The 25,601-nt window shown below is 41.0% G+C and overlaps 1 protein-coding gene across 8 annotated transcripts in view; it reads left to right on the top strand.

The window, feature by feature from the left end:
- The window catches only part of COBL (cordon-bleu WH2 repeat protein), a 153,005-nt gene that overhangs the window by 2,622 nt on the left and 124,782 nt on the right, over nt 1–25,601 (top strand). The window contains exon 1 of one of the 8 annotated variants that reach the window (XM_021385624.1): nt 23,284–23,303. The exons of the other annotated variants lie outside the window; for them this stretch is intronic. The gene's annotated coding sequence lies outside the window, so the exon portion shown is untranslated. Of the gene's footprint in view, nt 1–23,283; nt 23,304–25,601 lie in introns of those variants that run through there. 8 annotated transcript variants of the gene reach the window in all.

The following is a 25,601-nucleotide window of genomic DNA, read 5'->3' as shown; positions in this document are numbered from 1 at the left end:
TTCCTCTGCAACCTGCAGAATAGAGGGAGAAGTGTCTACATTAAACAAGTTGTACGTGTGCTTTCTTAGAGTAGGACCTTTATTTCTTGTACTGCAGACTCCTTCCCTGCCTCACAGGTTCTTGTCACAGATAGAGGCACATGCTAGCACACCTCCTTTGGAGTGATTTATCTACTGGACTGATGTGACCATGTAAGTCAGATAAAGGCTGCGAAACAGCGGTGACGTTTACATGCTGAACTCGGAAAAGCAAAGCCCTGGGTAAAGCATAAGTCACACATCTGAACTTGCTGAAACCTTCTCCTTTTATTCTGTGCCTTAAGCAAGTTGCTTTGTGAAATTGTATGTCCAGTTTAAAAAAAAATAAATAAATTGAGAAGAAAAAAAGATCAGTGTTTAGCATATTACTTGTGATCATTGTATGGAAAAGTCTGGAGAGAACTACTGTCTTCATAGTGTCTATGTAAATGTCAAAATAACTTACGCTGTGCCATTTCTCACCTTTAGATGTTACAAAATTTAAGGCATATGGAAACAACCATGTAATTAATCTTGAAAATTTCCCATTTTTCAAGTCAGTATTATGAGAGACATTCGTGTAATATGCAGAATGCTGGATGGCAAAGCACGATGACTGCGTGTCATGGTAGGTAGCGTGGTAAAAAAAAAAAAAAAAAAAAAGTAGGGTTCTTGTGTTGGCAGTTCCTTCATTGGCCAGCTGAAAGACTACCACCTGTACTTCTGCTGTTATCCTTCATCTTGTGTTCTGGTTTGTCCATACACTTCTCTCACAGGATTCAGGTGGCGTTCTTACAAGTACGCTCCATGTTGTTGGTACTGCTACCAGTGTTAGCCCTGTGCTTGTCTCACAAGTAATTGGGATTCAAATTACTTCTTGTGTCAGTGGGGATAGATCATATTAAAAAAAAAAAAAATCATGTAAGAATAACAGAAGAATTGTGCTTGCTGTTTCGTAAACTGAAATAGGGTGGGTTTTACTGTTTTTTTTTTCTGTACCTCTGTAAGAACATGACTATTGACCTGCAAAACACATGTATTTTCAGTCGTGACTAATATCTCAGGATTGCTGAAGATAAGTGAGCTAATTATAAGAATAAGCAAAAGGGTGAGATAAATGCAGTGCAGTTCAATCCCAACAGCTGTTCTTTCTGAATTTTGGTTTCCCATTTCTCCTTCATTTTGTTTTTCCCTGTCTTCTAGAAGTCTACTTCTTACTGTCATTTCTGGGTTGTCCAGAATATTCAAGATTTGTTTTCACTATCCCGGTCTCCTAGCTGTCTCATTATTTTCTTTCCTATGGATATCCTCCGTATTTTTTCATCTTGCTCTTTTATGCCACTGCTCCCACTGTTGCAGGAAAGGTTCAGTTCCATCCTACCCACTGTCTCATTTGTTCTTCGTGTCTTTTTTTCCTGTAATTTCAACTTCATTTTTCTGCAGCTTTTGCTTCTGTAACTTCACATTGTGGTCAAACTTCTTGTCTTTATAAAAGTACTTCCTTGCTCAGCAGGGATAGCACTACATTTTGGTGGGACAGATTTTACTTACTGCCCCATCAGGGCCAGCTGCACCAATCACAGTGACTTTCCAAAATGCTGCAGTGGATAAAGTTTGGGAGAGGGGATTTGATTACAATTTAGACCATTCTCATTTGTGCAGTTTCAGATGATGTTACGCATAAAGAAAAAAAGCAGCTGCTTAAATTATTTGGAAGTCAGTTTGATAAATATATGGTGGCGTAGTGTGTAGTTAATCCTTTTTTTTGCCATCGAACAAAGAAATTAGACTTTTCTTGAATACATGTACATAATCTTTAACATCTATTGTACTTTAAGTATGTATTTAGACTCCTATTGTGACGGCCTTGAATTGTTTTAGAAGCATTTATGAAGGCTTCCTAAGAACATTCTTCTAATAAATGGACCTAGAGAGTCGACATTATATAGGCAGATATGTGACCATGCTTACATGGCTTGCTTCGAAGTTGCCAGGAGGCCCGTGACTGAGCTGGGGAAGCAACTCACTTCTCCTGAATCCCAATTCAGAGCCTGAACAAGCCTTCCCCTGTGCTTGGCTTTTAGCTACTCTCTCACCATCGGCAAACACTTGATTTTCTGGCAATGACAATGTTCTGTATACTGCAGCTTTTTGTGGTGCTTTGCCATTGTCAATTCCATAAAATTGACAGCTTTGACACTTCAATGCTTTTTCTAAGAGATTGAAAGGTCTTTAGAAATTTATTTTTGCTTAGTGGGCTAAGCCGGCTCCTGTATTATAAGCCAGGAATGGAAAAGGCTTACTATCTGTTTCCACCCAAATTTGTGACTTTTACAAGTAGCTGCATTTCCAGATAGTGGATGTAGCAGCCCATACTAATCCTCTTAACGTATAGGGTATTTCCAGAGCTATCAATTGCCCCAAGAGCTGGGCTGCTTATCATTAAATAAGGGATCCTGGGAATAGTGTATTGTTGTCATAGTTTCAGCATTACAATGCCAGTGATGTGCCAAGGAGTGAGTCAGAGGTTGAGTGGCGGGGCAGTGCTGGGATAGCTGCTGCACACAGTACCCAGTGCTCACTTTTAGAACCTTTGGCCAGAAAGCTTTTAGGTTTCATAATTCCCCGAGCTGAAAAGCTGCATAAGACACTGGGTGTTTGTGCAGTTGTCATCAGGGATGGGGGAAAATAAAGATATTTAAAGTGGTCTTAATGCACCTTTGTTATCACTGTAGTTTTCAGATAGGGAAATTATATTGGACCAAAAAAAATAATAATAATTCTAACTGCTGATCCAGTAAACTCAGCTTGGTGTTCAGCTGTGTTTCACGTGTTCCTTGCAATGTATTGCATGGGAAGTCAGCAGTCTCCTGTGATCACTCCAGTGATGGCAGTATGAAACTTTCTATGAGAGTCAAAAAGCGATACCACACTGATAAATTCTATTTTATTAAAGGTGATTGAGTTGTACCTAAGTTAGAAGGCTGGTCTGTGAGTTCCTCTGTGTTACGGTGATATATGTAAAATGGCACAGCCATTTTGGTAAGGTGTGATAGAGAGTCTCACCTAAGTAACCAACAGCCAGGCCATTTGGGAACTATCTTACAGAGAACCGCATACAAGGACCTGCTGTACATGGGAGGAGTGAAGGTTTATCCTGCACTAACTGTTGCTACACAAAATCTGCCAGGACCACCTGAAAGTCCCTTTTACTTTGAGTAGAAAGCCAAAAAAAATATGAGCCTTGTGGTATTCCCGAAGCTGTCATGTTGAAATCCATGTTTCCCTTGCAAGCCCTAGCAATGATGCCAAAGTCAGAAGAAAATACAGTCTTACTGAGCAATTCTGCTTTGTGTTGCTAACAGTTGAAATTTCCCTTACCCAACAAAATAAGCAGATAAGATGCAAAGTTGCACTGCTGGCACAGAGGTTGAGCACAAAAATTACATTTTGTGTTATCAGTGTGTTCTAAATACGTGTTATCAGTGTGTTCTAAATACAGACATACTCTGAAGCTTAACAGCAAGCACTGGTCCAGAAGCACTTAATCAGATAAGTGTTCCTTCCTGTTTTTAGTGAGGACAACTAACAAGCACCACCATTCTCTGTTTGCCATACCTGTTTTCCATTGCTGTGTGTTGGTTTTTCTTTTTAATGTAAATGCATGCTGAGCCAATCAACTGCTACTGAAACGTCATTGTTATGTTGAGACAACAGAGTGGAACCGTTATTTTTCCACAAGTGATAATTAATTATGTTTCTTTCAAGTCCACACAACTACACAGAGTTTGAAAATAGGTAACTTTGCTGGTTGATGAGGTGCTTTCTGAATTTTCAAACATTGTTTTAGAAAGCATACATGCTACCATCTATATTAAGATGATATGCAGCCTTTTTATATTGGTTGCATATTATCTTTTGTTTCCTCTGAAAAGGCAATTTTTTGTTTTGGGGTGAAACTACTGGGCTTCTCCTGGATAATTGTGCTAGCTGGTGTTAGGAGGTGGTGTCACAGTTACACAAGGAGGAGCTTGTCCTCCAGGGCTGGGCCAAGGTCCTCATCTTGCTGTCTATGGAAGAGCCACCAGATGTAGGAAAGGCTCAGTCAAAGCTGACTTCTCCAAAGTTGCAAAGAGCTCAATTTTATATTGTCTACATGACTTTAGCTTTAAAAGCACATTTTTTTCTTCCTGCACCACGCTGTGGGGATGCTCTTCTGCTTGCACCTGAGGTGTCTTGGGAGCTGTAGCAGCACCCTTCTAATCTAAGAGAAAATAAGACCTTTGAAGTACTAATGATTCTTTTATCTTCCGTGTAGGTTTTGTGGAGTTATTTGAGGATATAAAACGCTTTTTTTTTTCTTGCTCTAGTAGGTTCTAAAAAGATACTACGTATTCCAAGTTATTTTGGAATAAAGCAGTAATTTTTGTTCTTATCTCTGACCATAAGAAGCCTTTCCTTCTTTTGTTTTCTTTCTTTCTTATGAAAGTTTTTTGTTATGTTTATTTTTTGTTTGAAGTGACTGTCTTGCATATGCTGCAAAAATACCATCTGGACAAATACACGTAGGGCAGCGAGTCTACTCTTACTGCACACAGGACGTGTGTTTTCCACTTTGGTTTTTCCTATGAGTTCCATAAAGGCAGTTTCCAAAATCAATCTACAGTTTCAGCCAAATTTGAAGGAAAAAACTTTCCTCTCCCGTGTTGTTCTTATATCTTCTCTGCTGCAGTGTTGTATTTCTCAGCAGTGTGACAATGGTTCTGGATGGTGATAAGGGAATATTTTGGTCTGACTCCAGACTTTGCTTTTTTTTTTTAAAGTGTGTGTGTGTATATATATATTTATTTTTTTTTTAGTATCTTCTCTTGGTACCAAGCCTACGCTTTCCAAAGCCTACACAGATACCAAAGAATTTACTCCTGGTTTCTCAAGGGATACATCTCATGTTTCAGGATCAGTGCCGTTTCTCTGTTTGGGGCTGGTCACACTGCTCACAGGGCCTTCTGACGACTGTACTCTGCTGTGCTGGCAAATCTCAGTTATTGAGACATTCTCCTTGGGAAGGATACCAAGCATTGGCTTTTGGCGTGATTAAAATCCTGGTGTGGTGACACCTTCAAGTCTTCCCAAGACTGATTCTACAAATTCACTGCATACAGTTACAGCTAGGTCAGATCATGTTGCTACATTGTAATCAATGCAATTATTTATTTTGCTTGCCTTTAATTACCTCTGTTTCCCTGCCTGTGCCGAACTGGAGAATCACTTGGTCATCTAACAGCATGCAGAGCAGCACAGCACACAGAAATAATGCTCTGGTGCCTGGCATCCATAACTGTGAGCCTTTTGAGATGCATATTCTTCTCGCTCCCGCTTTGCTGCTCCTTAGGACTGCTGAACGCTGTGGCTCCTTGTCTGGAGGGAGCAGACTGGGACTGATTTCCCATACCAAGCTCTTCCTGCAGTCTGGGCAGCTGCCTGTCCTCCCGAGATGGGCCATGTGTTGGGCAACCCCCAAGGCTGGCTGGGTTGGGTTTGGCCTGCGCATCACTCAACAATTTAATACAGCCTTAAATCCAAGCTTTAATTTAAGACTGAAGTATATTTTTAATTCTGTTCTTAAATTAGTAAATTCAAGAACCCTGTCGTCATGTCAAGTCTGTTATTCCTGCGTGTATATTAATGTAACATTAGTTCCTTCTTACCAAACCTGGGTTTTGTATTTTAAGACGCATCTACATGTGATGGATAGAGTCCAGCATCAGACACAAAATATAAAAGAAATGAAAAAAGACAATAGCTATGGCTTGCCTTTTGCATGGGTAATTACAGAACAATAAGTTAAATTAAGATATTTGTGGATTTTACAAATTGCTGTGTACTTAGGAGGATAAGAAGTTAAACTGCACTTCTAAGTAATAAATTTAGTTGCTTTTTTTTCTCCCTCCAATTCAGTTTTTGAAGACTGTACTACCTGCACAGAACTATGTAAAAAGAGACACTCTAAGCACAGACCTGGAACTATACATTATATATAAGCTATTTCGTGATAAAAGAAAAATTGCTATTCTCTGTAACTTTTAAGCAGTTAATACAGTTAACTATATTCTCCTTCCAGCTCTTGCTTGGACTTGTAAGAAACAAGAGAATACCATCCTGCAAATACAGTTAGTTATTCTGCAGCTATCACAAATCAATCTCACAAGTATGAAGAAAAAAAACTAGTCTTCTTAGGAAAATTTATTATACCTTTAGAGAAGAATTCTTCTTTCTGAAGAAGACAAATTGTGCATTTTAGAAATAATGACAGATCAGTGGCTTTTTTTTGGTAGTTCTATTTTGCAGTAAATAAACAGTGGTTTTAGCGCTTGATGAAAGGATCAAGAAGCAAGGTCTTCCTCCATCTCCCAACCCTCAAGCTATATTATTTCTTTCTTTCCATTTTTTAAAAGAATTATTTTGCTCCAACCTTATATAAAACCAGGGCCTTTAAAAAAAAATAATCATTATATTAATCAGTATAATTTTGTACAAAGAGAGTAGTAGGGGCTGGGCAGAGTCAATCCATGCCTGTGGTTTGTTGGGCTCTGTTGGGGCACAGAGAGTGAATTTACTTGCACCTGCCAGGAAATCAAGCTCAGCCACAGCACTGGTTGATGGTTTAATGCAATACTGAATAATGGGGCTTTGGTCAGCTGGTGTGGAGTAGCTTGAATTTGTAGGACCCACTCAGCAGGGAGGAAAGGGGGTACATCCATGTGCCTGTTGTCTCGGGGCACGTCAGAGAGCTGAAGTCCCTGCATCTGCTGCTGTGCCCCTGATGTGGGAGAGGGACCAGCGCAGGGCCACTCCTGTGCAGTGGGGTTGGCTGTGGGTACTCACTGCCCATGCCTCTTTACCAGGGCTCTGGTTTGTAGTTTGTGTTTGTTCTCCACCTGTAGATGTTTTTCTTTATTTGCATGATAAAAAACTTCAGTGCCATGTTTCCACTAGTACTTTACAGCTAAAGACCTTTTAGATGCTAATGATACGTTGCTCAAATTGGTTGAAGATGGAGGTCAGTTGTTTCTGTTATTGCTCTTGTTCTTTATACAGGACCGGGTAGTTCATTTTTATTTTTATTTTTCAAAAAAAGCCCACGGCTTGTCATGACGCTGCGCCAACTGTATTTAAGAAGACTGCTCGTCCATATCATTGTTTATTGTTTCTCATTGTGTATTCTCAAATTAGCCATAGTTATTTTGGAATGAAATCTCTTTACATTCAAGTGGTTAAATTCCATACTTTCTCCTATTAGAAATGGGATCCAAGTCTACGGGAAAGTATTTTACAAATATAAAACTGCCTGAAGTCTAAAACCTGTTTATACAGATACCTCGGGTTTCTTGCCATGAAAAGCACCGTAAATTCCCCATGCTGATTCATTTTCATAAGGAGTTACTTGGAAAGAAATACTGTTTGCAGTGCATTGCCAATTATTTATATTACTAATTTGCTACCTGAGAATAATTTCTGTTTTTGTTGTTGTTGTTGTTTTTAAGTTTGGTGTATCATTGAGCTGATAAAAGTCTTAAATTGCCTATATTTTACAGTTTAGCTTAGATTTACCTGGGAAGAAATTAACAGTGCTGGATATTTTGTGTATGTGCAAATGAACTTTTCTTTAAAAGCAGTGTATGTACAAACAGTTCTTAGTCAATCTTTTCAAATGTATATTCCCACCTACCTTTATGATTATAGGATAAACAACTCTGTGCAGTATATAAAATACAGAGAACTGTGTTCATGTAAATAATCTCTGCCTGCAGAGCTCAGGTGCTGAATGTGAACGCTGGGCAGCACACCATGTCCGCATGGTTAGGCAGCCCATGCATGCCAGCCCCTGATGCAGACAAACCACTCAGAGTGACCCAAATTCTTCAGAAGGGGCAATGTGTTCTATTGCTCTTCTTTTGTAGGCTATCTTTCGTACTTCAGCCTTCTGATTAATCTTGGAGGAATGATCTAGGTTCTTCTTTATCCAGAGTACATTGGAACAGACATGTCACTAGCATGGGGACTGCATTTCTCTTCCCAGCTTGGTCAGGAAGGGCTAGGCAGAGTTACTTTGAAAAACATGTGGAAGCTCAGACTGCAAACAAACCCCACATGCTCTGTTTAGCACCTGGCTGTATGTGTGCAACAGTATTCAAATATCTATAAATCTTTCATTAGCATTATTTATATTAAGACAAAACCTCAAATCAGCAACAGGGGTTTTCCTGTATTAAATTGCTTTTACCAAGCATTATTTAAAGTTGAAATCTTAAAACTGTCTAGACTTTTCTTAGTTTTCTGTGCTACCTTTTCCTTTTACCAAAGGTACCACAACTCTGTAGTGGAAAGAAAATGAGTAAGTGTAATGGTGATCAACTGTACCATATTGATGCAGCTGAGAGTAAAAATAGTATTATTTTATTATCTAGCAGGCAGATAAATGTTTGTATAAAACTCAAGGATCTCGAGGATCTGAATGAAATGAAGACTTCATGAATCTTCTGTAGTGCTTGTGATTTGTACCATAACGAAAATGCCTCAGTTCTTCCTAATTAAGTTAAACAGCCATGGAGATATTCACATGGGACTTGTTTGGGAGGTGGATGATTTCTCTTCTGGGCTGCTTTGTGTGTTGCTGGTGAGTAGAATATATGTAGCTGGTTGGTATTGGTTTGAGGAAGGATAAGAACATGTAGGTGCTTCATGCACAGTGTGCAACTGGTCTCTGAGATTTTGTGCCATGGCATAAGTGAGTGAGCGCCTGGCACTGAGCTGGCTTACTGCTCTTAGAAGGAAGTATATTCTTTGATCTTCCTGCTTTGGTAGGCTCCCTGGACATTTAAAAGCAAGTGTGTAACTGTTCTAGGATTCTTTGAAAACTTTAGCTTATCTCTGAGTAATTAATAGTGTTTATTTCACGTGGAGTTACAGATAGAAGATTAAACTCTGGATAATACGTATTGAATAATATTGAAAGGAAGTGCTTTGGTGGAGAACTTTGCTTCCGGAGTCAGCATGTCTACGGAATTTTGTGGCTGTTCTGGTCCTTCCAGAATTGGCCATTGGACCATTTTCATCTGACAAGTGCAGAGTCCGAGATGGGTTTATGAGGATGACTGTCTGAAAGACTGTGCAAGCTATAGATTGTAAAATTTGCTGTACTTGGAGAAATTAAGTGTTCTCTGATGAAGTTCCAATTATTCGGAGAGAAGAGCAATACTATGAGTTTAAACAAAATTTGGGAGGTGGCTTGTGTTCCTCAAAATGCATGTGGAAGGCAGGGGCCAAGGGATACATACTTCACTTTTACTACTGCCTGGTAGAGTGCAGCCACGTAGACATTCAATGCAGTCTCCCAAATCTTCTGAAATTCTGCATAGCCTTGTGTCTATGAGACAAGACTCATAGACTTCTGTGTGGTCAGTGTCTTGGGTAGGGCCAATGGTGTGTGGAGGTTTCAGCAGCTGGTGGAGTTTAGGTGTTTGTGGTTTTAAGAACAAACGGAGAAAAAACTTGAAACAAACTTTTTTTTCCCTTCATAGTGAAGTTTATTCTTTCTAGCCTCTCTTGCAAATTCTCTTGCAAGTTTTTAATTTTGATGGAAGAGTAGAAATGCATCCTTGAATTTACAGCCAGAATGAAGTTATTGCTGCTCAGGGGCCAGGATTTAAAGGAGCTGGAAGGAACCCCCTGTCCCTGCTTGTCTTCTGGCTGATTTTTGCCTGCTCCTTGGTCCCTCATGTCCCTTCTGCAAACCACCACTTGTAACAGGGCTGCCACTCAGATGGTGACTTGCCGAACTTTTGGTGGCCCAAATGGCTCGCAGCCTGCTGGTTTAGGGCTGAGAGGTCTCACAGCCTGCAGAACCCAGGAGGGCCCCGCAGAGCACACGATGAGGGTACAGAATCACAGAATCATTAATGTTGGAAGAGACCTTAAAGATTATCTAGTCCAACTGTCAACCTATCACCACCGTGTCCACTAAACAGTGTCCCTTATTGCACTGCTGTGTGAATCTCTTTTCTTAAGCTGCTTCTTGACCTCTTTCCTGACATTTTTCAAGCCTTCATGCAGATCTTGTCTAACCAGGGATTCATGCCCTGCAGAAAAAGAGGGGAAGAATGTGTTCTCATGTAGTCTAGTTCCAGTTCTTCTAAAGCTTAAACAACCTGGGTGCATTCTGATATGCACCTTTGAAATTACATAAAATTGATAACAAGCCATATGTCCTCTGGCTGCAGATCTAAATATTGGCATCGACTCATTTATTATGTCTGAGTATGCCTCTGTGTTTGAATCAGCCTGTAATTCATAATTTGCCGTCATTATTATAGCTTGCGTAAATAAATGTATTCTACTAGAATAGTATTTCAGTTTAAATGAGAGAACTGACGAGGTAATAATGCACTTATTTTTTTACAGTGAAAAATCTTTTTAAGTAGCGTTTACTGCTTCATCGTATTAATTTCTTTGTCACGAAGTGGTTCAATATCTATGTATGTATTCCGTGAATAGAGTTACGGTGATTTAGTACTTGAGAATGTTTGTGTTTTTGGTGTTTTACCTCATCTCAAAACTTAATAATCAAAACAAGTGAATGTTGTGTAACTTTATGAGACTATTATATAAGCCGTGAAGTTCAGTTCTAGTCATGAAATGAAGACGCAGAGCATACAAAGAGTAGGGATCTTTTCATCTACAACACAGACTTAGTCTGAAGTGAAAGCGCAGAGCTTTTCTGGTGGCAGATTCATTTTCAGCTGAGTTTAAAGTAATGTTTTAATATCTGAATCCAGATCTAACAAAAATGTGCTTGTGATAACAGGAGGTTTTTCACTTCATACAGTAAATATACGAAGCGTGTCTTGCATGCTTTGGTTTCATATTGAAGAAACTCTACTTCAAATAAACGGCAGCAAACTGCTTTTTAGAGAAAGGGCGGGGGAGAAGAAATATTTTTTTCCCTATATTAAGTTCCAATATAAAAAGTTTCTTCCTCCCTCTAGTTTTTCTTGCAGAGCTAAATCAAGAAGACGTTGTCTTGAAAAGTCTGGTTTTTTTATTACTTTTGACTGGCCTTTATTTACCTACTTAATCTGAAGTGTGCCGCCGCCTTACCGTGTGAAGTTGCTGGCTGTTTCTAAATATATCCCTGTATTTTAGACAGGCAAAGCCGTGCGTGAGTACTACCCATTCAGAGCAGCCTGCTGGGGCGGGGAGGTACCCACTGGTAACCTGAGAACATGAGCAGATGCTAAATTAGCAGCTGGATCGTTAGTAACGTGTCTGCAAATGTCTGCTGGGAAATGATCTTCCTGAGACTTATGTGGCGTGGGTGTGCGGGCTGCCCGGAGCCTGGAGAGGAGCTGCGTGGTGCCTGGCATTCAGGTTGTGGGGCGGAGTAGGGTTCCTTGTCCTGCTTTCGTTGAAAGGACAGGCTTGTGGTTGGATAGGCTTCTTTATTTAGGCATGGAATCATGGGACTTCTAAGTGACTGCAAATGCAAGGAGATTGCCAGCTGCATTTTAGTTACAAATCAAGTAGAAAATAAGGAAAGACCTGTGGAAAAACACGCAACATTAAAAGGGCAGCATTAGTAATCCCATTTTATCCCAGCTTTATACTGAAAACTGACATATTTTGTCTCTTCTCAAGCTAATGATTACATGAATGTATGCATATATAAGTTTCTACTTCGCCTTGCTTAAACAGGTACAAAAATGACACAGAATAATAGTACATGCATTCTATTGCCCTAGTTTACACTGAAAGGCTTTGTGATCTGCTTAATGCGACTGTACCCACTGTGGGGTTGCACTCAGCAGATTGAGCTCATCTTGTTCCGAGACGCTGACCAGGATTTTTGAAATAACAAAGCCAAGTGAACCCCCATAAAGTTATCTACGCACACATAAGTACAATTTAATGTACAAAGGTGCTGAGTCTTGGTCAGCTTTCCTCCTCTGCTTTTTCCACTCCAGTGCTGAGTGAGGGTCAGGAGAGGGTTCTCGCTTTGGGGCTGGCAGGGAGGTTTTCATTGCCAGCGTCAGGAAAGGCTCCACAAGCTGTAAAGGTTACTCTGATGGGAGCCCTCTTGTGAGACCTAAGCCACTTGGATGTTTCAGGGGGCTGGGGCTCCATTCAAGACATTCAGACATTCCTGTTCTGGAGAGGATAAGGAAGAAGCTCTCAAACAACCCTTTCTATGGGGGTTCTGTTCTTATGCAGTAGAATATTCTTAGTGTGAAGAACATGGAGTATTACTTGATTCCAGGTACGTGTCTGGGGGTGGTTTTGCTGTGGCAGGAGTCAAAAAAGAGTTACTCTCTGGTAGCTCTTTTACAGGGAGATTAAGGAGTATGATTCTTTAATTCCCCTTCGGAGAGGAACTGCTTTTCCATCTTTATACGCATGGCTGCAAGTTAGCCTCAGTGGAAAAAGAGAGTAGCTTGGTGTAAATCCTCAAGACAATACTCCCATTCTGATAGGGATTCAAAACGTTCTGCTGGCAGAGCTGCTGAGCTGCATGAATACGCTGTTGTGCAGCAGGTGGGATGGAGAAGAGTGGTGGCTGGCCGTTCATTGTGATAGCCAATGGCAGCTACAAGCCTTTTTTTTTCGGGTTTTTTTTATTTTTTTAAAGAAATGGGTATCTCCCTCATACAGAGATTTACCAGGATCCTTTTTCACTAGGCAAGATGATTCTTCAGGGTGATACTAACGCTTGGAGAGCAGAAAGGCTGTTTCTATGTGCAGTTACAAAGGTTAACCAGTTTTCTCTGTGTGCTTTCCAGTTTCAATATTTTTCTAAATGACAGTTCCACATGTCTTTGTTTTTTTTAAAATATATATATATTTGTGTATATATATATGTACACACACTTTGGCTTTAAGCTGAAACAAAAGTCTACCTGTGCACTGCTGTCTGTAAAATCCTGTAGCTATTCAAATACAGAATCAGCGCAGCATTGAGTTTCTGCTGTCTTCTGTCCTCTTTTGAAGCTTTTGGGTAGTGTCTGTGTTGTCATTTCTAGTGCTTAACATCAAGTTTAAGTATGAAAATGGACTGCCTGGTCTCTGCATGTGTCAGTGTATGTATGTTACAGAAGTTCATTTCATGCTGCTTGCTTTCCTGAAGATGACACATGTCCAGTGTAACTAAAATCATCTTCCTCACAAGCTAAATAAGATATTCAGGACCAGAGAGTTTGTATTTGGCCAGATTAAGTCAATCTCATTTGCACAAGTATGTGAGCTTCCGAATTTCGCATGTGATATGGGATGGTAATAGCAAAGCTCAAGCTCGCCCTCACAGAATTTTGTGGCAGAGTGCAGTCCATTGTGTGTATAGGGACGAAGCCAACCACAAGATTAAATCTGGTCATTGTATATGGGTGTACATCAGGAGTGCTTCAGTGGAAACTCGTGATTTGTGAGATTGTAGCCGTTGCTTTGCAGGTGATGTGAACCTTAAACCTTTTTGGGCTATTCAACATTTTAATATAAGTTAGAGCATTATTAAAAAAAAAAAAACGCTATTAACACAAAGAAATAATTTTATAATTTAAATTTATCATAATTTATCATAATTTATCATAATCTGTGCAGCACCTCAGCAGCACCTGGGGTTACGCTGTTTACCCAGGTGTATGCCTCCTTACTCCGTCAAATTCAGTAACCTTTGAAGCTTTAGTTAAAGCAGTCACTGTGAGGAGCTTTCTGTCAAGAAAGGTGGCTGCATCACAGCTTGCTCCTGCACCGAAGCTCATTTCTGAGCAGCCCTGCATCGTGCTGCTTGGGAACAGTGCTGGCTAATTACATAGTTCTGGGGCTGTGAGACCAAGCTACAATACAATAGCAACAAACAAACTTCATCCCAGTCCAACACTCCCTGCAGAAAGGAGGAATGGTCTCTCACAGTGTGTGTCTTTTGGTTTATTTATTTCTTCTGTTACAATATTATACTCAGACCCTGCTGATGCTGTAGGTGCCTGTAACAGAGTGAAGGTAGTTTTTGTTTGTTTGTTTTTGCTAATGGAAATTACAGTGGAATTTTCCAGCTGATCCAGCTGTTGGAAAAATACAGTGTTGGGATCCAGAGTCCTCATGGTTTTTTGAATCCCTGTTAATGGATGCATTGTAGACTGAGGTGCAGCCCCAGAACACCTGGAAGGGCTTAAGCCAGCTCTGAGTTGTGCAATTCTCCTCTGGTTTTCTTGGTGTGGGAAAAGGAACAAGGTAATGAGGAGGAGTATTCAGAAATGAACTTTAAAAGGTGCTACAAGCTTCTGATTGGCATGGGAGCCTCTGCAGGTGTTCAGTACCTAAAAGCGGTATGGCTGTTGCACTACATGGTTCACCACAGGTCCAGTGGGATGCAGGATCCCTGACACCCTGAAACATTTTGAACGCTTTCATGTCTGCTTCGTCTGACGTGTTTTGCCAGCTGGTTGCTCCCCTTAAGCCTCCATCCCCACTTTTTGCTGAGCTGAATTGCTGGCACGTCCTACCCTTCCATAGCCACTGCTTCTGCTCCATTGCTTTAGAGCAAAAACTCTTCATGCCGGCCCAAAAGCACCTGGCAAGGCTACTTGCCCTTCTGTATTCGGCAGTCAGGTGTAAATAGTCTGCTGCTGTGTGCTGGGTTATTCTTGGCCAAAGTATTTCTAAGATAACACAGGTGTTGCCACATATGAACTGCCTTCAGAGAGGAGGGCATGAGCAGGCAGGAGCAAGGCATAAGCAAAACATCTTGTGCATTTTTGCCACACTGTGATGCTGTGAAACCAACTCAGAGTGGAAGCCGGCTTGCAGAGAGATTGCTTCACACTGTGTAAACTGAGGCTTGGCTCCAGCAGTGAATGTGTTTTTCCTGTATTTTTCCTTTTTTTTTTTTGAGTGGGAGGAGGATCATCATTTCCCTTTCGTGATTTCGTTGGCTGCAGACAGAGGAGCTGCTGTCATTTAGCAGCCAAAGATTTGTTGATGGTCATCTATGAATATAAATCCAGCATCAAGAAAAAAAAAAAAAGTAGGGCTCCAGTCCCATGTAGGAAATGGTTTCTCTTTCATTGCCCTGGGAGGATGAATGAAGGAGATGTGATACTTAACGCAGCAGCTTAATTTCATCTGCTGGAGTGATTTCAGGCAAAATTCTCCCTAGGTAGATTATGTGGTGTACTGCAGATACGTGAAAATAAAAATAACGCTATAGGGAAAGTGGCATAAATGCATCTTCTCATTTTCTTGAGTTACTTTAGAAAAGACAAATAGCTTAACTTCCTGCATGTTATATTTGAAGAAACTTCTACTGTGATATACCCAAGATAATAAAAGGAAATCTGTCCTACTTTCTCACCCCCAATTAAGTTGTGATTTTCAACTTTCAGATTCATACCAATTACTGTACTGAGCATCCCCTGGCAGGCAGATAGATGCAGATGTTAACTCAAAGGTTGGTTCTGAAATACAGTGGTAGGAGCAAAAAGGGTATTCAGAAGGTGGCAGCTGCTGCTTATAATAACTCATGCACTTTGTTAGCTCTTCAAAATACACAGGATTCGGATTTGACTGGAAGAGGTTGTTGAAAGCAGAGACTTGACAGAGGATGTAGTTTCCAGTCTTGATCTGAGTAGAGGCAAAAGTAGAAGGATAGTTTGTACACAGTGTCCTTTCTTAATGTCAAATTTTGGACACAAACTTCAGGAGCATTTCTAAATTGGATTGTGTACTGTATTTAGTCTGGGACCAGACTGGTAGTGGGAAGGAATGTAGAGCATGCTCTGAGGAAGTAAATCAGACTCCTTTTTTGCCAAGGTTGTTCTAACTATAATAGAACATAGTGGCTTTTCTAGAATGAAGTTATGATATGAAATATATTGAAAACATATTTTGGTTGGATTATTTTTTTATCTTGATAATTTTTTACCCGTTACCTCATTGTCGTCTGGGAATCCTTGTTTTAGCATCTGTTGCTGTTCAGGACTTGCGTGTTCTTCACCTGCTGCATCCTTTCTTAGCGAACTTGCAATGCAACAGCAAAGGATCTCTTGTTGCTATTAAAAACCCCTTAGTACCTTTTGGAACTAATTTTTCAACAAGCCATCAGGGATCTTTGGTGTTCTAACAGCAAGTCTGACTCATGCTCAAATGCAAAATGAATTTATCTATGAGTGTATTGGAAGCTGATCCACACTGCTGCTATAGCTGGTGAGACTGCTATTAAAATCTTGAGTAGATGTCGGATCTCTTCTACTAATCTGTTTTTGGGCTCCTCTGCTAGTGCTGTTTTTAGGCTTTTGTTACATGCAGACCCTAACTAATGAGTGGGAAAGAGCAGGTTGGTTCCAAATATCTTCAAGTACAGAAAATACTAATGGGCATGGAACTTTCCTCTCCATTAAATCTCATGGTAAAAGTTGAGTCTTCCGTTAGTTTTGCAAGGTCATGGGATTGAGAGGTCATGAAAAGCCAGGAATTAGGATGCTGACTTCAGTTCAACTGTTGGCACTGTCAGGATGTGCCACTATACAGAACAGAAGGTAAGTTTTAAAATAATTAGTCAAGAACTAAACTAGAGATGAGTATGTTGATGTGAAAAACCAATCACACACAGTAAATAATAAAAACAATGCCACAAAATACTACCTCAAGATGTGAATTCACGCAATATTAAGCTTTCATCTTTCTTTGAGATCTTTCCACAAAAATACTAATAAATAGTCAGGAAGTAGGAAGTAGAATATATCTGACCAGTCTTTTTAATTCATCAGTTTCTTACTCTCAGTGACATGAAATAGATGTGTGCCTGGATGCATAATCCCATTATATTGACTGTAAATAACCACTTCCGCTTTTCTTTCTTGCTTCAGAATTGAATACTGTAGAGTAGTTACTGTATGTGGAGCAGTAATAGAGACAGTGGTCTTTTTTTTCCACACAATGGCTTACTTGTGATACTGGAGATTAGCTTTCAGCAGATCACTGAAAAAAGCACAGATACACTGGCTATCTGCAGTACTGGGTTTCTCTGCAGACTCTTTTCAGCTGGGAGGCATGGCATTTAACTGTCCTCTGATAAGTCTGGCTGGGGCACCGCTTCCCTTCTTAAAAAATAATTGAAAACATAAAAGTGAGCTGTTTGAAACTGCAGGCCAAGTTGCAGGGTGACAGGTATCCTAATTTAGCTAAGAAAATATTTGCAGGAGGTTAGGTTCGGAAAACCCTACCTCTTACTCGTCCTGCTTGGGTGAAACAACATTTAGTGGTTTGTGCATCAGTCTCCTTGCAGCCCTGCTGTTGTTTTTTGCTGGGAGCAAGGCACCTTGTTGCCCACTCTTCTTCTCATTTTTCCATCTTAAGAAAATAACTTGTTTACCTGTTTTAAGTGGCTGCAAGATGTACTGAAAATGTAAAATGTTACTCCTTATTAGTTTGTGGGTGATTATAGGAGTAAAGTGTGATGAGAGTAAATGGTCCAGTAATAATGTATTGTGTTAAATAGTGAACATTTTCAGAAGGTGTGTATTTTGTATTACTTGTTTCCCAGCTGGATCCTAGTTTGCACAAATACACCTTTCATACTCTCCTCCTTTCTGCTAATGCTGTCTGCCCCAAAGACATGATCCGTGTGCTATTAGTATGCTCTCCTAGGCTCTTGGGTTTGAGAAAGATAACATTGCTGTCATTGTATATTGGATTTGCTGTACAATTTGGATATGATGATAAAAAATAAACCACTGATTTCCCATTCTCTAAGTAATCGTTAAATACTGTAAATATGCTTCATAGGTACTCTATATTTACATTTTAAATTGTTTAAATTTTTATTTACGTTACTGTAATGACAACTGGAACCAGCTTTAATTCTCCATATCTAAGGCATGTTTTCTTTTAATTTTGTATGATTGTTTTCTGAATAAAAAAAAAAATGAAAGCTTTGTATTCCACAGTTAGTTTGGGACACAGAAATTTCTTTCAAAAATAAAGTTCAGTAATAGAATGCGTGTTAAAGAGATCCAAGGGAATGATTCTTTCACTGGTTAAATTAACCTAATGGACTGTGCTGATTTACATACCCAGGGAATTAACCACTTACAAATAAATGTTATTTCTTTAAGGCCTGTTCCAGAAATAGTCTGTTTTTTTTGTTTTTTTTTTTTCCTTGCTTGTCTCTGTCCAGTCAAGGTAGCTGAGATGCTTCCTTGCCTTTTGAGGTTTGAGTAAGTTCTCTGGTGGTGGCATAATTTGCACAGAAAAGGGGGATTCCTCTTTTGGCTCTCGTACTTGGTTTTTCATCATGTACAGTCAGAGTTCAGCAGGTGGAAGTATACGAGCATTTGAAGTGCCAGAATGCCGCGGAGTGTGGGAATCACAGCTCCTGCTGCCTGCTTCACCTTGCTCCAGCACCGAGGTTTTGCTGCTTCCTAGCAGAGCTCCCCCGGCTGGCACGTCTGCCTCTTTGGGCACGCTTCGCTTCTGGACATGCTTTCATCTTACAGATGTGCTAAAAAACCTTTGAAGATTCATTAAGAATACTCACCAGCATCTAGTGACAAATGTGTAGTATCAATGTAAATGAATACCTTTTTATTTCCTCACTCTCCTTTTCATACCTCCAGAGAAAGATAACAGGTTTTAAAGCTCTGAAAATAGAAACAAAGCTATAAATGTGAGCCATTTAAATAGAGGCATATTACTTGATTAGGTTTTACATGCTTTTATAAACAGCTGGCCTTAGGAAGCAACCTGGAATCTGTTTTCAGTTCAGAAAGTGGTGTTCCAGCTACTCTGACTCCCTGGAAAGGGTGCCGGGATGTGAGCATGGCTGCAGGAATACAGTTGCATTACTAATGGTGACAGTACCTTTATTTTATGAGTTGCTTTTTTCAAACTGTTTTGTTTGAAGATCCCGAGCTGATTAGGAGTATCTGAATTTGGCTCATTGCTTTGAAGACGATTACTACCAACTCTTCTGAGTGAGAAGTTAATACCTTAAATACTGATAATCCTAATTTTACTGGCCTGTGTTCACTAGCAAGCTAATGGAAAACTTGAAACAAAAATATGGATATGGGATTTTATAGTTTGAACAGAATATAGACTCTGTCTGCCATTTCATTAAGTCCTTATACCAAAAGAGGAAGTTGTATTTACCTTGGTTTAGTGTTTGACATTGAAGTAACATTTTCTGGTTTTACGAAACTGCTGTTATAAGTTTACTTTTTTTTGTATTTGATTTCACTGGGTGCTTGGATTGTTAACTTTTTTTCTATGTACATAAAAGTTTTGGACGTTTGTTTGAATGAAGGCTAGCTTTCAAAGTTTATTAAAAGTTTGTCTGAAGGTATTTACAAATGATCACTTAGAAATAAAACACTTCTGTTTCACAGGTGTACTAGATTTAAGTGTCAGAGGAAGAAATCAGGGCAAAAATGATACGAAACTTGTAAGAAAAATAAAGTATTAGAGATTTCATGCTGGTATTAAGTCTTGGTATAAGACCAGTCAAATCTCCAGGACAGAGATCAGACTGAAGTCCTGTTGCCAAAATCCTGAGGCTGTGTGTTATCCAGCAGCATTGTCTTAGAAAGAGGAACTTGGCCATAGGTGAAGCTTCTTGTTTGCCTTCATAGAGTCCTAGAATCGTTAGAGTTGGAAGGGACCTTTAATGGTGTAGTCCATATAGTCTAACTCCCCTGCAGTGAACAGAGACATCCGCAGCTAGATCAGGTTGCTCAGAGCCTGGCCTTGAATGTCTCCAAGGTTGGGGCATGCTCCACATCTCTAGGGAGCCTGTCCCAGTGCCTCACCCCCTCACTGTAAAAGACTTTTTCCTTATATCTGATCTAAATCTACCCTTTTTATATTTGAAATGACTTCCCCTTGTCCTATCACCACAGACCTGCTAAAAAGTCTGTCCCCTTCTTTCCTGTAGCTCCCCTGTAGATACTGAAGGGCCGCTATCAGGTCTCCCCAGAGCCTTCTCTTCTCCAGGCTGAACAGCCCCAGCTCTTTCAGTCCATCTTAATAGGAGAGGTGTTCCATCCCTTGGATCATTTTTGTGGCCCTCTTTTGGTCATGCTCCATCTGGTCCATGTCTCTCCTGTACTGAGGACTCCACATCAGGACACAGTACTCCAGGTGAGGCCTCACCAGTGCAGAGCAGAGGGGCAGGATTGCCACCATTGCCCTGCTGGCCACGCTTCTTTTGATGCAGCTCAGGATATGATTAGCTTTCTGGGCTGTGAGGGCACATTGCTGGCTCATGTCCTGCTTCCCATCCACCTGTACCCCCCCAGGCAGGTGGGGTTTCAACAGGGCTGCGCTCAGTCCTTTCATCCCCCAGCTTGCATTGGTAGCGGAGATTACCTTGACCCAGGAACAAGACCTTGTGCTTGGATTTGTTGAATCTCATGAGGTTCTCCTGGGCCCACTGCTCAAGCCTGTCTAGGTCCCTCTGGATGGCATGCCATCCCTCAGGCATGTCAACCACACCCCACTGCTTGGTGTCATCTGCAGACTTGCTGAGGTGCACTTGACCCCACTGTCGATGTCATTAATGAAGATATCAAAAAGCAATTCTAATAAAGAGTCATAACTGACTTGTCTGTGCTTTCATAAAGTACATACCACCCTTGGCATGGAATCAAGGTGGACTGGGTGACTCCCTAGGAGATGAGCTGGCTGTAAGAGATGTGCATTATTTTTACTGCGTAGCATTCCTGGTCTTGGTATGAACGTGGGTTTTAGTGGGGACTGCTCATGCTGGGTTCAGCTGCTACAGCAGGTCTGTGTTTTTCTACAGTAGCGACTGGATTATCTGGCACATGCCTATTCAAACATAGCCTGCCACTTGGTCTGCTTGTGAGTCATTTCAGCCCACATGCAGCAAATTGACCTGTTGGTCACTGGATGCATCATCAAGAAACCTTGTTTCTGTCGTCTTCTCTGTTTACAACTTGCTAAGCTTTCTGCTCCCACAGTGTCTGAACACTTTGGTTAATATTTGTATTTCCAGAGAAGTAGAAACTGGATGAGCTCAAAGAAGTGGAGGGATCTGCTTGGGTTATGGAGGAATCCTTTAGCAGGGACAGTGAAATCCTGTTCTATATAAGAAATGGCAGACGTGCAGCAATGAGAGAATGGTGGGGCAGGCGTAGCAGGAGATGCTCTATCGCAGCGCTGGTAGAGCCCTGAAAGGACTGGCAGCGTGCAGAGGAGGAGCCACAATGGAATGCGGGAGAAGGGTGAGGAGGAGAAGAGTGAGAAGAAAGGAGCAGCAGGAAGATACCGCTCATCCCAGCCCTGTGCTGCTGTCACCTCACCTGGGGGACGGTACAAGCCCATCAGCCTGAATGTGGCCTGGCTACTGCCTGTCAGACAGGCAGGTGGAAGACTTGCCTTTCCACTTAGACATGCAGGCCTCTGTGCACATCCTTTAGGATACCCACCCCCAACAGTCATAATTTGTATATGGAAAATAGCTAGCAAAATACTTTGAAATACATTGCTGTGTTTGGTCTATGTATGTCTGTGGCTTCTTTTCTGTCTGGCTGAAGCAGAAACAAATGAAGCCAGAGTAAGGTTTCTGCTAACGTTATGTTTTTTCTTCTTTCAACTGTGAGGATGTTTATGGATTATTAGAAATTCTCTTTTTATGCATAAATACATAATTAAAATGTAAAAGCCTACTTCTTGTCTGTTTGACCCAAGATCGTGTTTGCTGATTGAAGGGAGAGACCGCTAACAGGTTAGAGTATCTTATTTTTTTGAAGCATTTTTATGCTAGCACTAATTCTTTACATTGGAATTATATACTTCGTTTTTCCCAGTACTTCATTTTTTTCCAGCAGAAGTTAAAACCAGTAATATGCTACATGCTGTTTTCTCATGAATACCGTGAGTGTAGGAAGTGTTCCTTTCTTTGTTTTAGTTTTCTTATCTCTTTCCAGTGCCATATACTACTACCAGCTATGAAGACTAACTGCGTGGAAAGGGTGTGTGGAATTACTTTGTAAGCCCAACCCAGATACTTTCAATTGTTCAGACTCTTCCAAGTTTAAAAATAAGTGGTTAGACTTGTTATGTGACACCATTCATATATGTTTAATTTGACTGTCATTTGCCAAGACTGTCAACATGCCAGCTATTCAGTGAAAGATTAAGCTTTTAATTCATTATTTATTTTGAGAGAAGCAGCAGAGGTGAAATGAAATTCTCACTTTTCTCTTCCTACCCCCTTTCTACGGATCTCAATCCTGCGATCACGGAAGCCTGTTGTAAACTTTGCTTTTAACAGCTGTGTGGCCGCATTTGGAGTAAGGTTGATGCATTAATAAGTCTTTGCACACTGACAAAGATAGGACTGCTTGCAAGTAGTATTTTGATTTGTGTGTGTTTGATGCACTTGAGGTGGACTTTTTGTCGCTGCTTATGTCAAGCTGATGCTGTTGGTGTATGTCAGGAGGCATCTGCTTCCAGGAATTTTTATGCTGTCTTGTACAAAAGCCAAGATGTATGATGCCCAATAGCAGGGGATGCAGGTTTTGACACTCATAGGCAGGCAGAACTTCACTGTACTCTCTTCCCATGTTTATGAACCTGAAAGACCAACTGCTCTGTCAAACACAGCACATCGTGCTGTGAGGCTTTGATATGTGCTGTATTGTCTCCAAGGGACTTCATGGATTGCAAATGCCTCCAGTGTCTCTCTCCCTAGATCTGAAAAGGCAGTGATGACATCAAGATTGTTACAGTTCTCTTACACCTTTTGAAGTTGCATAGGAATGTTCTTGGCATATAGTAGTTTACAAGGTCAAGGTGGGTAGGAAAGCGGTTTAGTCTGGCAGTTTTCCTGAATGCAGCCAGCCTTCTGTGGCTCATCTTGCATGCTGGAATTGTGAGGCCAAACTTGCTTGGAAGTCCACAGCAGTCTGCATCAGAACTGGCAGTGTTCCTCACATCCTTCTGTAGAGCAACAGGGATCAACTGGCCCAGGCCCGTTTCAGTGGATGTCTCTCATCTTTTCTTTATTTAAAGCACTGTAGAGGACTCAGAATGAGACAGGCTTGTGAGTGAGCTGTGGGGTGAGGGCTGGTCATTCCTTGCCTTCCTGCCCCAGCACTGGGTTAATGATTCATGCTCAGTGCATGCAATTAGCCACACATACTGTGGCGCACCCAGGTTTGCTGGGGAGCCAGCGGAAGTGTTTTCTCTGGGTCCTGGTAAGACACTGAAAACAAAAGGTAGGTTAGTGTAATGAATGCTAGCAGTGTTTTCATTTAGTTCTGCAGGTACCGGAACCATGTAGCAGTACTATATCGCCAGGCTGTTACCTCACTTGCTTAAGATTTGACATGGCCTGTTGTGATAAGATGATAGGGGCTGTGAAAATATTGAAGCAGAGTTCTTGTAATGACGTGACATAAGTGACCTCACTTTGTGACAGCAAAGATGAACCTCTTGAAGGTAGAATTTTGTGAGGGTACAAAGAAAGTTATTTTGTATATGTAAAACAATTATTTGCAGCAATTGGTACTATGAAAGGAGATGGGAGGGAGGAAGGAGTTTTTATGCATGATTTTGCCTAGGCTTATACTTCAAAAATAACAAACAATGCTGTAAACAAAGTTTTATGCAGAAAGTAGGGGAAACTAGGCATACTTTCTCATTTAACCCCAAAATAAAAGGCAGAATTTTTTCTGGAGGGTCTGTCAGACATCCTGGAGTTCTGTGTTGCTTGTTGAGGGTCTAGGTCTGACTGTCATCAACTTGAAATGCCATCTTTAAAACTTTCAGCTCCCTTCTTACCTTCTGCGCTCCTGTATTCAGCGTGGAGAACCTGTGACTCAGCTAGGAAGATGAGTCCCTTTCATTTCTGTTTTATTGGAATGCACCCAGTGCTTTTCCTGCCCTGCGGCTTTGTTTGGGTTCCATTTGCATCAGGCTCAGCAGAAGAGACATCTCTGAAGGAAGTTTGCTCCCTAAGTTGTATGCAGGATTCACTTTGGAGAGGATGCTGGGTCTGTTCACGGTCGAGCATTCTCGTCTCTTGTTGGGAAGAACAGTGCCAACATCTGTCAAGTGAGCAGCTGCCGGGCCCTGGCCCAGGCAGTGCTGGCTCCACACTGGTAATTTCACCAATTATCACTATGCCACTGACCTTCCTATTTCAGAGGGGTGACCAAAGAGGCTGTGGTGTGGCAGCTCCCACTTGATCTTGCGTCCTCAGATTTCCTTGACCTCTCTGTCCCATTTTAGAATCGGAAATGATACAGAGTCTGGGTGGTGATGTATGATGATAGGTTTGCTTGCATTTTTCATTATTTTTTTTCTGTTTTTTCTTTTTTTAATCTAATTTTATTTTTAGATACACTTACTACACGTGGTACTTCCAGTTTTTTTGTAAGGCTTGCTGAAAGCATACAAGAAGTGTACCTTTGCAGATCTGACCAGGATGCCCAGGGCAGTGCCATGCAGCTGTTCCTGGTGCCCCAGGCTTCTCCCAGGTGCTGTTCTGCTGCTAGGACTGTTCTGGTGCTCCACAGCTGTATTCAAGCTGGGGAGTATGATGCAGAGATACTGAGCTTTGCTGGGTGCTGTCAGGCTGGAAGCCTGGTTCTGCAGAGTCAGTCACAAAAATTCCATTGACCTCACTGAGGTCAAGATCTCTCTCTTTGAGCTACGAGGAGGAGGAAACTATAGGCTGTCCTTTCCCTCTTCTCTTTTCATCCAGCATTCCCAGGTGGCAGCTTGCAGACAGGGCAGGCACCCCTGTTTCTTGTGGAGTCATGCGCTGCCAGATTTTAATATGATTTTCATACAGAATGATGTTTTTCTTTCAGTTTAACTGTCAGAAGGAAAGAGAAACCTAATATAATAACTTCTTAGAAAGTCTCTGGGAAGTTGTTGGCTGGTAAAGAAAAGAGACTTTCTAACAACCTTGTTTGAAGTGTGCTCAGAAGTCATCAGCCAGTGCTTCAGAAGTGGAAATCCTCTTTCTCTTGGTTAAAAGACTATGTCTAAATTCTCTTGTTGATATACATTTGATATATGTGTAGCTTGTGCTATTTCTAGTGTGGCTATGGCAATTTATGTTATAAAGTAGGCCAGTATGTCTTGAATCCTGTATTGGTTTTGTAGGCTGTGTTGCATTTGCAGCTTGTACAAACTTGCTGTCGCTGCTGTGATGCCCCATCAGTACTTGCAGAGCAGCCTCTGGCATGTTTGCATAGGGTTATCTCTGAGTGGGATTTAAACCTCCTCAGTGGCAAGTACCTTTGCTCTCCTAGTAGTGTTTCTTATTTACAATGTGTAGCTCATTTCCATGGCTTCCAGTCTGTTCCTGGGGTGATTCAAGGTCTTGGTTTTGCTCTGCAGAGTCCATAATGACCCAGACTCTTGCCTGTCTCCTGTGTGCTGAGCCAGTGCATTACATTAGTAAAATATTCAGTATAATTGAATATTTGATTTGAATGTGTGTGATGACAAGTGGAGGGTATTTGGCTCCTTCCCCTCTGATTTGATTCTCTAGGGATATATTG

The sequence above is a fragment of the Numida meleagris genome, chromosome 2 (genome assembly GCF_002078875.1).
Source record: "Numida meleagris isolate 19003 breed g44 Domestic line chromosome 2, NumMel1.0, whole genome shotgun sequence".
Classification (NCBI taxonomy): domain Eukaryota; kingdom Metazoa; phylum Chordata; class Aves; order Galliformes; family Numididae; genus Numida; species Numida meleagris.
This window is presented reverse-complemented; position numbering and strand designations above follow the sequence as displayed.